Raw genomic sequence first — 14,702 nt, forward strand, 5'->3', positions numbered from 1 at the left:
GCTTTCCCAAGGTGGTTGGTGTCCTCTCCCACGGCAGTGAGCCATGAACTCAGCTTTGTCTTATCAACATGCTGTGTTGCTGGTATTAGGGGAGCCAGCATATGACAGGGTAATACTTATGAAAACCTATCAGGAACCTTCTGTGAGCCAGGCACTGCACCATCCAAGTCATAGGAGGTGTGCTAGCATAAAAATCAAATAAGATAATCAATGCTACAGAGAACCTAAACGGGAAGGTAGGTTAGGAAGCGGTATTCCTCCATGCTCAGTAACATTCAGGCAGTGAGATAAGGCAAAGTGAAGGATCTGCTCAATGTGCTAGGTAGCATCCTAGGATAACCCCACATGCCTTTCACCTTCGTATAATCCCTTCCCCTGTGAGTGTGGGTGTGTACTTTGATAGGATGAGATATCTCCACTGTGACAGGGGATACGTAAGGGATTTTTCAGTTGACTCTGAGTTAATGAGAACAGGAATTACTCCGGTGGACCTCAGGAAATCACAGGAAGCTTTAAGGGCAGAGCATTTTCTCAGGCTGATGGTAGAAGTCAGAAAGATTGCAGGCATGAAGATGGGGGGGGTCACATAGCAAGGAATGTGGGTGGCCTCTAAGAACTAAAGGTGATTCCCAGCTGGCAGCCAGCAAGGAAACAAAGATTTCCATCCTATAATCCTCAGGAGTGGCATTCTGCCATCAGCCCAAATGATCCTGAGAGCGGAGTCTCCTACAGAGTCTCCATATGAGAACTCAGCCCAGCCAACACCTTGATTTTGGTCTTGTGAGACTCTAAGCAGAGAAGCTGGCTAAGCGCACCCCGTCTTCTGATGTACGTAACTATGAGTTAATAAATGTGTGGTGTTTTGAGTCTCTAAGTTGACAGTTTTTGTTACACAAAAGAGAAAACTAATACACTGAGTCATGGATACAAGTTCAAGATAAGACAAACGATCACCACAAAGCTCTCAAGGCTCACGTTGGATCCCAACACAGCAGTGATGCCCAGAGGCATCTACCTAACAGCCTCCTACAAGGGGGGGCCTGGACAAACCGGAGGGCAATCACTGATGCTGAGAAGATCCTTCAATGGAAGAAGGGACAGGTCACTGACGGTGGGGGAGGGGGGCGCGCTGCACCGAAAGCTATAAGAGGAAAAGGTAACAGAATTTTTAGTAGGTGCCTAACTCTCCTCTATGCAACCCCACCGAGGGTGGGATTTAGTTGGCAGCAAAAGAAAAATGCCCCAGAGACAAGATGTAGAATTGGCATGAACACACCAAGGACTCCAGCCTGGCACTGAGTTAGACAGTGGGGGCTCAGGTGGGCTACTGGGGTCAAGGGCGCAGACAAAGAAGGGTTAGTGGAGGAGCAAACTAGCCAGACATGTCTCCTCAGTGTCCCTCAAGTGTCCCTTAGATACAGTACAAGGCACATTGCCCAGATCTGGTTTCGCTACTGTGAAGTCTCCTTTGAAGGTCCATCCCTACTCTTCTCTATCACCTTCTCACTCTCCCTCCAAGGTCAGGATAAATCCCATCTCTTCCAGGAAGTCTGCCCTATCACACTTGCCTGGCGTCACCTTCCTATAGCTGAACGGTCGACTTCCAATGAAAGATCCCTGATTAATGGAAGGCGTTTCCCACTTGATTCATTCCAAGAGCAATGACTTCATTTCTTCAAGCAAAACCTCACCCCCATTTCAAGGCAATTTTAATGAATAAAGACTTTCTCCTCACACTAAGCCAAAATCTATCACTTAATAACTGTGCCACTACTTCTCCGAGACCCACTTTCCTCCTTTGCAAATGGGAATAAAATCAGTACCTCCCTCAGAAGATAGTTGGGATGATTAAATAAAATAGTCCAAATAAAAGACTTGACTGTGTCTGATGCATAGTCAGGGCTTGATAAATGGTGGTGGTTGTTACATCGTTGAAAGAAATGTTGTAAAGCATCTGTTACAATGTCCAGTGTGCTGTGGGCTCTCCATGAATGGCAGCTCCTATCAGCTCTGGCAGCGGAAGCCACCCACTCCTATTTTTTCAGCTGATACCTTCCAAATATATAAAGACAGTTGGGTAAGCTGCCTGAAATACAATATATGGCCAACAAATGTTATTTCCCTTAATGCCCTAGTATTCTCTTGTCCAGTACAAGTCCTTCATTGCAGGTCATCTTTTCCAGATGCCCTCCGCTGGAGTTATAAATGCCTTTCTCCACGTGAAGCCCCCTTGCCAAATGGAAGAGAGCTCTGCAGGTGCGGGTACAGAAGGGCCGTGACCACCTTCACCTGGAAACAGTAGTCCTCCTAACTTGATGGAATGCTTTTTCAAATATAAACCCAGAACTTTGTGTCAATTACTTACATTTCCATTGCTGGTTCTCTAACTGAATTCTTCAAGATTATTTGAAATTGTAATTCTATCCTCCATCATATTTGCTCTTCTTGGTTTTGTCATCTGCAAATGTGAGAGCCTACTTGGCAAGCTCCTTCATTATTTGGCACTAATTTTGTTGACATATCCCATCTCTTGATGTATTTTAAGATGTTTATGGGTAAAAAAAATTTCTATGCTTTATAATATCCTCTGTAGCAGTAGCTTTTAAACTTTCGTAACTGAAGCCCATAGTGAGAAATACATTTAACATTGCAACCCAGTCCATTCACACACAGGCCCCCAAACACACAACCTGATATAAATGTTTAATAAAATTATACTTATATTCATGAAGCCCTCTGATGTTGCCCATTCTATTGTATATTATTATTATTAATTGTTGGTCAAACCCACGTGATTGATTTCATTGTCCATTAATGGATCCTGGGCCATAGTTTGCAATATGCTGTTCTATAAAAGGGCTTTTAAAATTTCCCACTAAAGTGCCAGAAAAAAGTTGTGCTCACGGACAGGGAATGGTACCAGTACTGCCTAAAGAAATCTCTGCTTCATCTTTAAAACCCTTGAGAATATTGTGCTCCACTGCATAATCTAGCCATGTTTATTTTCGTAGAAAGCTAGTAGGCTTTTCTCCATTTTTTTTCCAGTAAAAATTATAATGCATAAAAGTGTTTTATTTTTATCCCATGCTTTGTTTGCCCTTCAGCACACCACCAGAAAGCCACTGACAGATGGGCACCCTGGTTTGAGAAGAAAAGCTCTGCAGCTCCAGAAGCAGGGCTAACCACATAGCCATTCCTCAGCAATAACGGGTTTACTTATTCATAGGCTATTTCCCTAAAGAAGGGAATGTGTATGAGATATTTGAGTTTTCCTTGGGATGGGAAGGAAATATGGGATAAAGGGGTTATTAGCGAAAGACTGACCAGGAAGATGGGGTGTCTTAGGAGACAATTCTCCATGGATCGCCCACATTTCTGTATATGTGGCAAGCAGAGGCTCTGACTGACTTCTTCACTATCTTTTCAGGGAAGTTTTATGCAATCAAGCATCCTTGAAAGAACATGCTTGAACATAGAAAGAGTATCCCCTTGGGGGCCCCTGGGCGGCACAGTCGGTTGAGCCTCCAACTCTTGGTTTTGGCTCAGGTCATGATCTCAGGGTCATGAGATCGAGCCCCACATCGAGCTCCCCGCATCAGGCTCCATGCTCAGCGCAGTCTGCTTAAGTTTCTCTCTCTCCCTCTCCCTCTGCACCCCCCTCTAAAATAAACGAATCTTTAAAAAAAAAAAAAAAGACAAGAAAGGAAAAAGAAAGTGTATATCCCTCAAAAGCAAAGAGCAGGTTAGTTTACTGTCCTATATCATGTAGGTGTCTCCCTCCAGTCTGTGGCCAGCCCACTGTACAAGATTTGGGATCCCTAAGCTCAGGGTTCCTCTCCTGTAATGTACCCCAGTGTGTGTGCAGATCCTCAACCTTGCCCTCTTTGTGTTTCCCTGTGGAAACTAAGGCTCGGGAAGCTACAGCCAATGTTGATGCTCTGGCTACTGCCATTACTGTGACTAATGAATGGTCCTTTACCTCAGATCTGGGAGTCTCCTGACAGCATGCAGGAATGGTGACAGGCTAACTCGTGAGTTTGCAGGAGGGTAAAATCTGTAGCTTTTCTCAGTTCTTAGCAGTCTCGTGTTACTGGTTCCAACAGGCAAGTCCATGTCTTGAAGTACTTAAGTTGACATTTTTTCTTATTTCATTTAGTCATTCAATAAATAAGCATTTATTGAATGCTTAATCAATGCTGGGACGTTTCCAAGAGACCGAGGATATGGAGACCCAGCATTTGCCAAAACCAAGTCCCATAATAAAAAACAAAAGCCTCTTACATCAAAACCTAATGATGTACTGTATGGTGACTAACATAACATAATAAAATAAAATAAAAAGCCTCATAGTAAAACAAAGTTTAGTGAGAGAAGACAAACAAGTAACGAAATGGGCTGACAGGACCATTTCAAAGAGCGTAAGTGCTAGAAAGAAAATAATGCAGAGTGATACAAGAGAGGGTGTTGGGGTGGATGTGGAGTGAGGCATGACCTGAGGTTGGGTGATCAAGGAAGGCCTCTCAGGGGCAGTGAAACTGGATCTGAGACATCCACGATGAGGTCAACCAGGCAGAAGAAGAAGGTCTTGGGACAGAGTATTCCAGGAATAGCTGCGGTGGGTGCCCTACGGCCGGAAACGGGATGATGTGCTCAGGAAACGAAAGGCCACAAAGCCAAGAGAAGAATGATGGTGGATGAGGTTGGAGAGGGGGCAGGGCAGGGCAGGAGCCTCGGGGGTCACAGACCAGCTTTGATTATCATTATTGTCTCTCTTGGCTCCTTCCCTTCATCCCCCGTACCCTCCAGCTCTCCTCCCAGCTGGAAGTGTCTCCCTGGGCGCCTTCTCCACGGAGCCCCTCCATGGCTTTCTGGATTGGAAAGTGAGTGGTAACTGCCCTAAGGCTTTCATTTATGGCCCACAGAAATATTTGTATGATGTGAATGGAATTGTAAAGACTGGCAGTGTGTCAGGGCCATCTCCAAAGCCCAAATTTCAGATGCCTGGCAGCACGGAGGAGGGACTTCAGGGCAGGTGCCGCCCTGGGAACTCTTTCCATCACAGCAGCTGTCGGGACAGACTCCTTCTTGTTCAAGTTTAATTCCTGGATGTAGGTGCTCATCTCTGACAGCAAAGGAACGAAGAGTGGATTCCAGGGGCTTCCAGTGAAGAGTGGCTTCCAGTGCTCATCTCTGACAGCAACGGAATGAAGAGTGGCTTCCAGTGGCTTATTTAAAAAGCTTCTGATGCTTTGTGAGGAATCTTATTTGGCATTCACCAATTAGTGGCTTCCAGCAAGGAAAAAGAGGAAATTGACCCAACACCTTGTGACAAGGAGAGTCACTAGGTAATCATACCAAATCCTTATTTTTTTGTGTGAAACTCAAGAATAAGGTAAAACTCATTCAGTCAAACTAATCAAATTAGTTAGATCCCCGAATAAAGTAAAACGAATTTCGTGAATCTACTAATTTAAAGAAATTGGGAGACCACAAGTCAAAAGTCTATAATATGGTACGAACGTGAAAAGCAAGACCACCTTTATTCTTTCTAGTAAGTAGAGCAACTCGAAATTACCACTACCTTGGGTTTCCAAAGAGATGCTGAACCTGATACAAGATGGCGCAGCCATCTTGTATGGAAGGAAGAGAATGTTCTACATGATACCACTTGACCTATACAGTGGTACAATTCATGCAGTCTGTGATATATATGTATCATATGTACATAATCTTTGCTTCCCTTAATTCCATAGGAATCCCATTATTTCATTGTTAGGGGCTGTTTCCTTAGGAAACCAATCTTTTGTAGATAATTCATGGGTTAACTTGTCAGCCGTCACTGTCACAGATCCCATATTATTTGTGTCTCAGTTGGTGAGATGATCAAGTCCTATGATTATCTGGTCATGACTGAGGATATCTTAGGGAGACTGAGAATTGCTGGAGCAGGACGGCATCGCTGTTTGAATTCTCTGATATGAGCAAGGAAAATGCAGCCATTCTGCTGAGAACTAGAGGCCCGCTTCGGGGAGCTGGTGTGGGCGGGATGGAGCTGAAGGCATCTCCAGCAGGTGCGGTATCTACAGGCGAGGTGGAGTTGGCCGGACAGTGCAAAGGCTACGGAGTCCCCGCGAGGTTCTTCCCCCAGCTCACTGAACACAAAGTCGCAGTTTCCCGAAATGGCTCTGTCACAACATTTATGTTTTTAGGTTTGGAGAATGCATTGCTTTTCAGTCCAGAAAGATCTGAAAAGGCTGGTGCTGGGAATTTCCACAGCATGTGGATTTCCAAATCCAACTTGAGCCCAGGCTCACGGTGCAGGCAAAACCAGACTGCCCTCTACCGACACACAGGAGGGGTGGCCTGGCACTGTGCTGTTGTTAGTATAAGAAAGGTGCAGTTGATTACAAATGGCCCACTGAACCCCACCTGCCACTTTTTTAAAAACACAGTGGGAATGAAGGAGTCATTGATTTGAGACCTGGATTATATTATATATTTTTTAATGGCTGGAAAAAATACTGTGCCTAAATATACATAATATCTGCTGGTGGGGCAAAATAGGAAGCAGAAGTTGGGTATGTTGAGGTTGGGTAGGGTAAATATGCCTTCCTTTCAAACAGCTCCTCCTGCTTCTTCGGTATAAGAAAGGAGAGACAGGAGGCTTGCATCGTTTAACTGAAAACTCGTTGAAGGCAGAAATTATATCTTACCGAGGGTTCTTTTTTCCTGGGTTGGACATCTCTCCTAGCATGTACTAAAGGCCAACAACAGTTTATTAAGTTCTAATAATAATAATAAAAATAACAGGGGCGCCTGGGTGGCTCAGATGGTTAAGCATCTGCCTTCGGCTCAGGTCATGATCCCAGGGTCCTGGGATCGAGTCCCGCATCAGGCTCCCTGCTCAGCAGGGAGTCTGCTTCTCCCTCTGCCTCTCTCTTTCTCTGTCTCTGTCTCTCATGAATAAATTAAAAAAATCTTTAAAAAAATAAAAATAATAAAAATTAAAACCCAACTCAGAGGCTCACAAAAATGAACCAAGATAACCCTGGGTTTAAATCCTGCCTCTGTGTCCTTTGGGCAGTTTACTTAACCTCTCTGTGTTCAATTATAATCTTTTTTTTTTTTTTTTTTGAGGGAGAGAGAACACGAGAGAGAGAAAGAGAGACTGGGCGCGAGCACGAGCTGGGGGGAGGGGGGTGCAGAGGGAGAAGCAGGTTCCCTGCTGAGCAAGGAGCCTGATGCAGGACTTGATCCCAGGACCAAGGGATCATGACCTGAGCAGAAGCCAGACGCTTAACCGACTGAGCATGTCCTCAGTTATAATCTTTTAAATGAAGATGATGTGACTTCCCTCACTGGGTCAATCTATGAGGATTACATGTCATGATGGATATGACAAACTTATCTCAGTGCTTGGCACACAACAGTTCTTTGATACACACAAGTTTTTTAAAGAGCAAAACAAGCCTAAGGTCCTGTGCACTCTGCCTGTTCTGACCCAGGGAGTTGGTCGCCTGCTTTCATTGGCAGTTTCAAAAAGGTTCTTCCACTGGCCAGCCAGCAAAGCAGGCTGGGGAGGTGGGAGATTAATTGAAGACTTTTATTATTGTTATTTTTAGTTACAAAACTGCAGGGAAACAATTCCTGTCAGAGAGACATCTCTTGCTGGAAGGCAGAAACGCAGGTGGGAGGAGGGTTGACCATTAATCATAAGGAAGCAGGGAAGGAAACTGAGACAGGAAATGTCAACACCAAAATGTTCGTACTCTGGGTCAACCTTACGGCACAGGCACGGACCAGCATGCTAAAAGCTGGGGCCCCACTACGAACAAAGGCACCAGAGAGGAAACAGCAAGCAACAGAATGTCAAACCAAAAATAAATCGGCCATGTTTCCCTTCTAAAGCAGAGGGACTAGCTCCTCTTCTACTTGGCTCTCGATTTCTTGCTGAAATTCTGGGAATGTCCTGAAAGAAAAATGCTTTCGTGCAGATAAGAAATAAAGTAGATGCCAAAATAGTGGAGGATAGGTGCATAGCTTCACCTAACTTGCATGAGCCTCATTTTCTAGCCTGTGAAATGAGGATAAAATCCCCGCCTTCCCCTCCTTACAGAGCTACTCTGGAGACCAAAGGATAACAATGGTGACAGTGGACTCGTCATGACTCTTAGAGATTTTTTTCACTGCTGTCCTAATAGAAAATGAAAAACCGAAACCTTAACAGGCTCCTCTGCCCTAGTCAACTGAGGTGGGGCCAACCCAGCCCTTGGCAGGGTGGCCTCAAGCTCCGCTGACGGTGGGAAGTCAACAAGTTTCCAAAGGGATTTCAGTGTTTTACTTCCCGTTTGATTTTGTTAAAAGTTGGCTTTTCCAGACAAGTACTTCTTTTTTTAAAAGCAACAAATGCTTTTAATATTACAAATTAAGCCCTAAGGGATGAATTAAATAAATATTTATGTTATGGTAGCTTTTATCCCTAAAAAATCTTTTACTCTCAATATCATTTTTATCTTCAGTTATTGCCTTATGTGGGGGAGTGATCAAGAGCAAAGGCTCAGAGTCAAGCAGATTGGAGTTCAATATCCACATGATAAGCACTATTTATGTATGATTTGGCACTTTAACTCCTCTGTGCGTCAGTTTGTTCATCTGTAAAGTTGGGGGGATAATGGTCTTAGGGTTTGCTGTGAAGACTGACACAGAGGCAACTCCTTGATGTCTATAATGCAACTAAACCACAAAGTTTAAAGGTTTTATTTTTAAATGAATTAGCAGCTTCATATTCATTCATTCAGCATTTATTCCAGAGCTGCAAGCCCTGGACACCATATGAAACAAGTAATTTGCCAAAGCGAATAAAGCTGGACCTCTCAACCTAGCTGATGAGAGAAACATGCAAACAAATCATTGCAATCCCATGCAATGAATGCTGTCCTGGAAGAAAGTTTCTGCATTCATCTGGTCTCCAAAGAAGAGAGTGATCAACTCTGCTTGGTTGAACCTGAGATTCCACAGAAGTGGAAACTCGTACTGGATCTCGAAAGATGACAAGGCATTTGCCGGGAGGAAGGGAAGGACATTCCAGGAAGACAAACAGTATACTCTGAAGCAGTCCTAACACAGTATGGCACCTTCAGGCAAGTTGCCAAGTCGGCATGCCCAAGCATAAAGTTCACAGAAGCAGGTTGCAGGAGATGGGTTTTAGGGATGCTGAGGCCATGTCACAGAGAGCATAGGATTCATCTTCTGGGGGGTGGGGGGGGGGGGCGTTCTGGATCTGATCTTGTGGGAAATGCATAGGTTTTGAAAAATTTTAAAGGAAAAAATAATCAGTTTTTTTTTTTTTTTAATTTGACAGAGAGAGACACAGCGAGAGAGAGAACACAAGCAGGGGGAGTGGGAGAAGAAGCAGGCTTCCCGTGGAGCAGGGAGCCCGATGCGGGGCTCGATCCCAAGACCCTGGGATCATGACCTGAGCCGAAGGCAGACGCTTAACGACTGAGCCACCCAGGTGCCCCAAAAATAATCAGTATTTTTATTTTTTTTAAAGATTTTATTTATTTATTTGAGAGAGAGAATGAGAGCATGAGAGGGGGGAGGGTCAGAGGGAGAAGCAGACTCCCTGTTGAGCAGGGAGCCCGATGTGGGACTCGATCCCGGGACTCCAGGATCATGACCTGAGCCGAAGGCAGTCGCTTTACCAACTGAGCCACCCAGGCGCCCCAATAATCAGTATTTTTAAAAGATGAATCCCAGCAGCGTGGCTGGCTTGGAGAGAGACTGGAACAGAGTTATTGGTTAAGAGCCCATTCTGAGAGTTTGGGCCAAACAAAGAGAGTCCACACTCCGGTGAATGACCGCAAGGAGCAGGGGCCCAGGTAGGGAAAACGTTCAGCAGGTGTAATCGGGTGATACACGGAGGCCCCTTTGAAACTGTTTGAGGAGAGGGAGAGGGTGTGGTTAAAGGAAGGGAAAGCAGTAAAAGAAGGAACATTCGAACTGAATGGACCTTTTTAAAACAAAGTTGGTGGTGCTGGAAATGCAGAAGTAAAAGGCAGAGCCCTGGCTTTCGAGAAACGTGCACAGGCCAGTGGAGAACACGCAGCTAAATCAACAATTAGAGAGGGTTTTGAGTACTTTACAGTATATGGGGTCCATCTCCTTCCTCCACCCAATCGGAGGAAACTACATGAACAGCATTGCCCCTGCCAGCATATTCCATGATGGTTTTGGCATACAGTCACGATAGCAAATGCATAGTAAATACATGGACAGTTAAAACATCTCTTCAAAAAAAAACACGCACATCTTTGTTTATTGTAAATTTTAATAATGGGTATGTCTCATTCAATTTATAAATAATAATACTGTTTACGTACCAATTGCTAGCCAATTTAATTCTCACGGAACGCTTTCGTTGACTTTTGCCAAATCCTTGCCAATTTAATTCTCACGGAACACTTTCGTTGACTTTTGCCAAATCCTTGCCTCCGTAGCCAAACTATAATTGCAATTCAACATGACTGACAAATGGAGTTGCTTCCCAATCCCGAACTCTTTTCCCGATCGGTGGACTGTCATTAAATCTGATATGTGATGTTTCTTAGTTTTAAACTATTTCTCACTCTTGTCTTAATATTCGTTAAACTGAAATTTTCCCAGCTTCGGCTGTAAATCAAGTCTAATTGATAGCATCTGCTGATTTCCATGGTGTAAAGACAGCACAATGGCCAGTTTCAAGCTACCAACCTATCATCACTGAAGGCAGAGTTGGGGAGAGATGCCCACTAGCACACCGTTATGTAGCATTTCCACCGTACGGAAGCAGTAAACGTAAATAACCTCAAGAGCACAGATAAAGTAAAATGCACTAACATACTGAGGAAGTAAATTTTAAGTATTATTGTCTTTGATTTAGTATAATTTACTTTAGTGTACGTTTAGAGAATTTAGGGGTTTTTTTAATAATGGCTGTGTTTAACAACTGTGGCTCTCAAAATTCCTGAAAATGTACCATTGGCTCTCGTGGGCTGGTGCAAGCCAGCTCTAGCCCAGCACTGCACACGGCTATTACCAACATTTGGGTTTTCCCATTATGTGAATACAAGCAGTTTCTAAGCTGTGCCCTGAAAAGGAAATAGTTGTACCCAATGCAATATTTCTTTTTTTCTTCTACCACCCCAACCCCAAGATTCAACCCATGGAATTCAGCATTATCCATCATCAGTCATGAATACTTTTTCTATTCTTATAAAGTCCACTAGACTATAAGGTCAGGGCTATGTTGCACAGTCTCACACACATAGTAGTTGTTCAGTCAATATTTGTAAAATTATTACATGGTATTCCAAGTGATCATAAGCTTTCATAGGGTACATGACAATTTTCCTTTCCTTCACTGTCCCTTTTCTGCCGAATTTATGGACAAAATGGCATAAAACCAAACAGAGAAACTTAACTGGGCCCACTGCAATTCATGTCTCCATGGCCACTCTTAGTTGCTAAACTGTGGCTGTTTGGCATGGTGGAGCAACTGGGAGACTTGTCTGAATGTAACCCCAGGAGCTCTCTCTGGATGACCTGTACTGCAAGATAGCTGGGATCAGCAGAAGGGGCCACATCCAAGCTTAGCTCCCCATGGGACAAGTAACTCCCCCCTCCTCTAGAAAGAGGCCCCAAGTTTTTTAGGTACTGGGCAGCTAATGTACAGAGACAACGCCTACCTATAATTGGCAGCCCAAATGCAGATGACTTGCTGCCAAGCAATCTGTGTATCCTCCACTGGCATGGGTCCTGTCTCTTTTTAATTGTCATGTAAAAAAAAATTTAAAAAGAGAGTCCCCTCAAGTGGTGGGGTCCAACCACTGGAAGGAAGAACTACACTGAGGGTTCACCAGTGCCCGGCCCAGCACACCTCTCTGGGATGATGAGAGAATCCATAGACCAGTACCTTCTCTTCCCTCAATGACCTGTGGCCTATGGTCGTTTCTCATTTTCCCAACAAAGCTTGTATTACAACCCAAACTGTGTGTGACATGGTCAAATTTGCATCAGTCCAGATGGGACTCATTCAACAGAACAGGTAGAGTCCTAGCAGGAACCCACCTTCAGAACAGGTGACTCACAGTGTTCCACATTAACTGAGGCTGTATGTGTAGTTCTGAGGGAAAGCCGGAGATAAGGAATCTGGCCAGCTGGAGCCCTGTGGTCCCCAAAATAAATGTGTGATCTGGAGATGAGTTTTCTAGCTCCCTATTCTACAAATTGGGTTATCACTAAATTTCCAATGCACACACAAGCTAAAAAACAAATGATAGTCAAACAAAACAAAACTCTAAGTTCCCCTCGACACCATGAAACCCACTGAGCTACCGAACTTGATGTCATATGATCTTTACTGGTGAGTTCTTATTGATGCCTAGGTGGGAACTGAGGGCACAGTGCCAGAACCTGAAGGTGGGACTTTGTTTTGGGGTCCTTTTGATTACAACAAAGGAGGTATAACAGACTCAATTCTGCTAGATGTTGTGGCAAACAAATATGTAACAAACAGTAAAAGGTAGTCTTAGTTCACTGAAGTCTCTACAGATGATCCAATAAAAAGAAGGAAGAGTCCCTAAAAGATGCTAAATATAGATGCTAGCATATTTTGCCTTTGTAAGTCCTTTCTGATCATCGTATAAACGAATATCCAGGGTCATCAGCAAGATGCAATGAACGGCCACCTTAACAAATAAAAGACTCATAGTAACTCTACACTAGACATCGCTGATTGACATTTTGAAAAATATTTGGAGATAATTTCTGGGGCACCACGTGAGATCAGACCACATGAAAAGAATAAGAAGTTCTTCATTCTCCTATTTCAAGAGTTCAAGGGCTATACAGAAGGGAAATGATCCAAGCCCAAAGAAAATCAGAGTCCATTTTATATTATTCTCTGGGTGCCTAATGCAGGTAGACAGAATGATACGTTGCAGAGAGGCAGGGAAATGAAACCAAGGTTTGCCTCTTGTGCAGTACAAGTCAGCAGTGGTGAGCATAATGGGGCAATTGTCTTCACAGCCCAGCCACCACCCTACAACTCATCCCGTGAGGCCAGGCTGCTCATGGGGTGATTGAGTGTGATGGCGTTTTCAGGGTACATCAAAGAGCAATAGCCATCACTTGGCCAAACTTGGCAGAAGGCCCATGCCCACTTAAAGCACTGAGGTCAAGGTATTTCAGTTCTTGGACGTCATAAGGATGCCACTAAACAAAGAGAACAAAATCCTTGCTTGTCAAGATCTAGGCCTGACTGTTAAGAACCACACAGTCTATGAAAGTTCCTTCCACCCTCAAAGAAGCAAACAAACAAACAAATAAAATCCCAAGTCACTCAGGTTATCCTAAAAGCCACTTGGAAAACACCAAACCGTTTTAGGCAGTAAGCCTATTTCAAGAAGGTGTTCCAGGGATCATCGCACTTATCTGTCTGAAGGTCTTCTGAGCCACGCATGGGAGAATCAGCCATTTTCAGCATCATTATTTTTATAACCAGCAAAGCAATCCCTTTTGAAATTGCTTAGGGATCATTAGCATTGGAAGGAGAGGAATCTGAGACCTCCGTATCATGATTCCTTCTTTCCACAAATGATATATATTTTTTTTTATGTTGGAAATCACACTGTGATTGAGACAATCAAGTAATTACCAGTAACACAGAGGAAGCCAGCACAAACACAGTGTTTGTGCTGCAACCCCGGGCTGCTGACACATGCCCATACTAACACTAGTCCTGTTGGGAAGATCCTTTTTGAACAGGGGGGAAAGGCAGGGGTCATGGCAGCCATAGCCACAGAAGCTGGTTATAATAAATGCTATCAAGAAATTGTATGCAATACTGACATTAATGGCAATTGAAGAGATGTGCCCACTGTTTCTGTCTACAGACTCACAGATGTTTTCTGCGTGCTCCCTGAACCCCAGAGCCCTGTCTGAAAGACGGAAGGTCACTGCAAAATCCAAACATTAAGCACTTGGTTTGGAGGGAGACATCTGACTTCTGTCGATTTTCCATAACCTATTTATTCATTGTACATCTACCTTCTAACCGGCTCTGTTGTTTCTGTATACAATATTACAACATAGACATTCTTACAATATCATGTTATATGAACAAAGAAGGCGCCCTGCATACACACAGGGTTCACCTATGTACAGCTCCCATCCATCCAACAACACCTACAGCATTTGTATTGAATAATCCCCGTCTTTATTTGGAACATTGGAACTAGGTCGGTTTTTCTCCCTTAAAAAAAAAAAAAAAAAAAAAAAAACATGTTTTTTCCAGGCTGGGATAGTGGTTTTTGACCCTTTCATCTATCACATAATAAGTGTGAAAGCTATGCTTATCTTAGGGATAGAAAGCCATTCTTAGAGGGCTCTGCAACCCACCAAGTGTGAAGCATCTGGGATTTTTAAAGGTATTCATATTGTGGGTTCTTAGTATTCAAACCTAAAGCATAAGTAAATGGTTTCAAGGTGGACAATATAACACTGATTACCAGACTCCAAATTAACATTCACGTCTACTACTAGGATGACACACCTGCTTTTGCCTACTGGTGAGTTTAATTTCTCTAATAACTACAAATTGGCAGATTATGCCTTGCATAGTCATTGAATTTTAGTGTTTTGAAGGCAGTCTACCTGGTTTC

Source organism: Eumetopias jubatus, unplaced genomic scaffold (genome assembly GCF_037043125.1).
Source record: "Eumetopias jubatus isolate StellerSeaLion01/CBP00866 unplaced genomic scaffold, mEumJub1_p1.0 scaffold_3, whole genome shotgun sequence".
Lineage (NCBI taxonomy): Eukaryota > Metazoa > Chordata > Mammalia > Carnivora > Otariidae > Eumetopias > Eumetopias jubatus.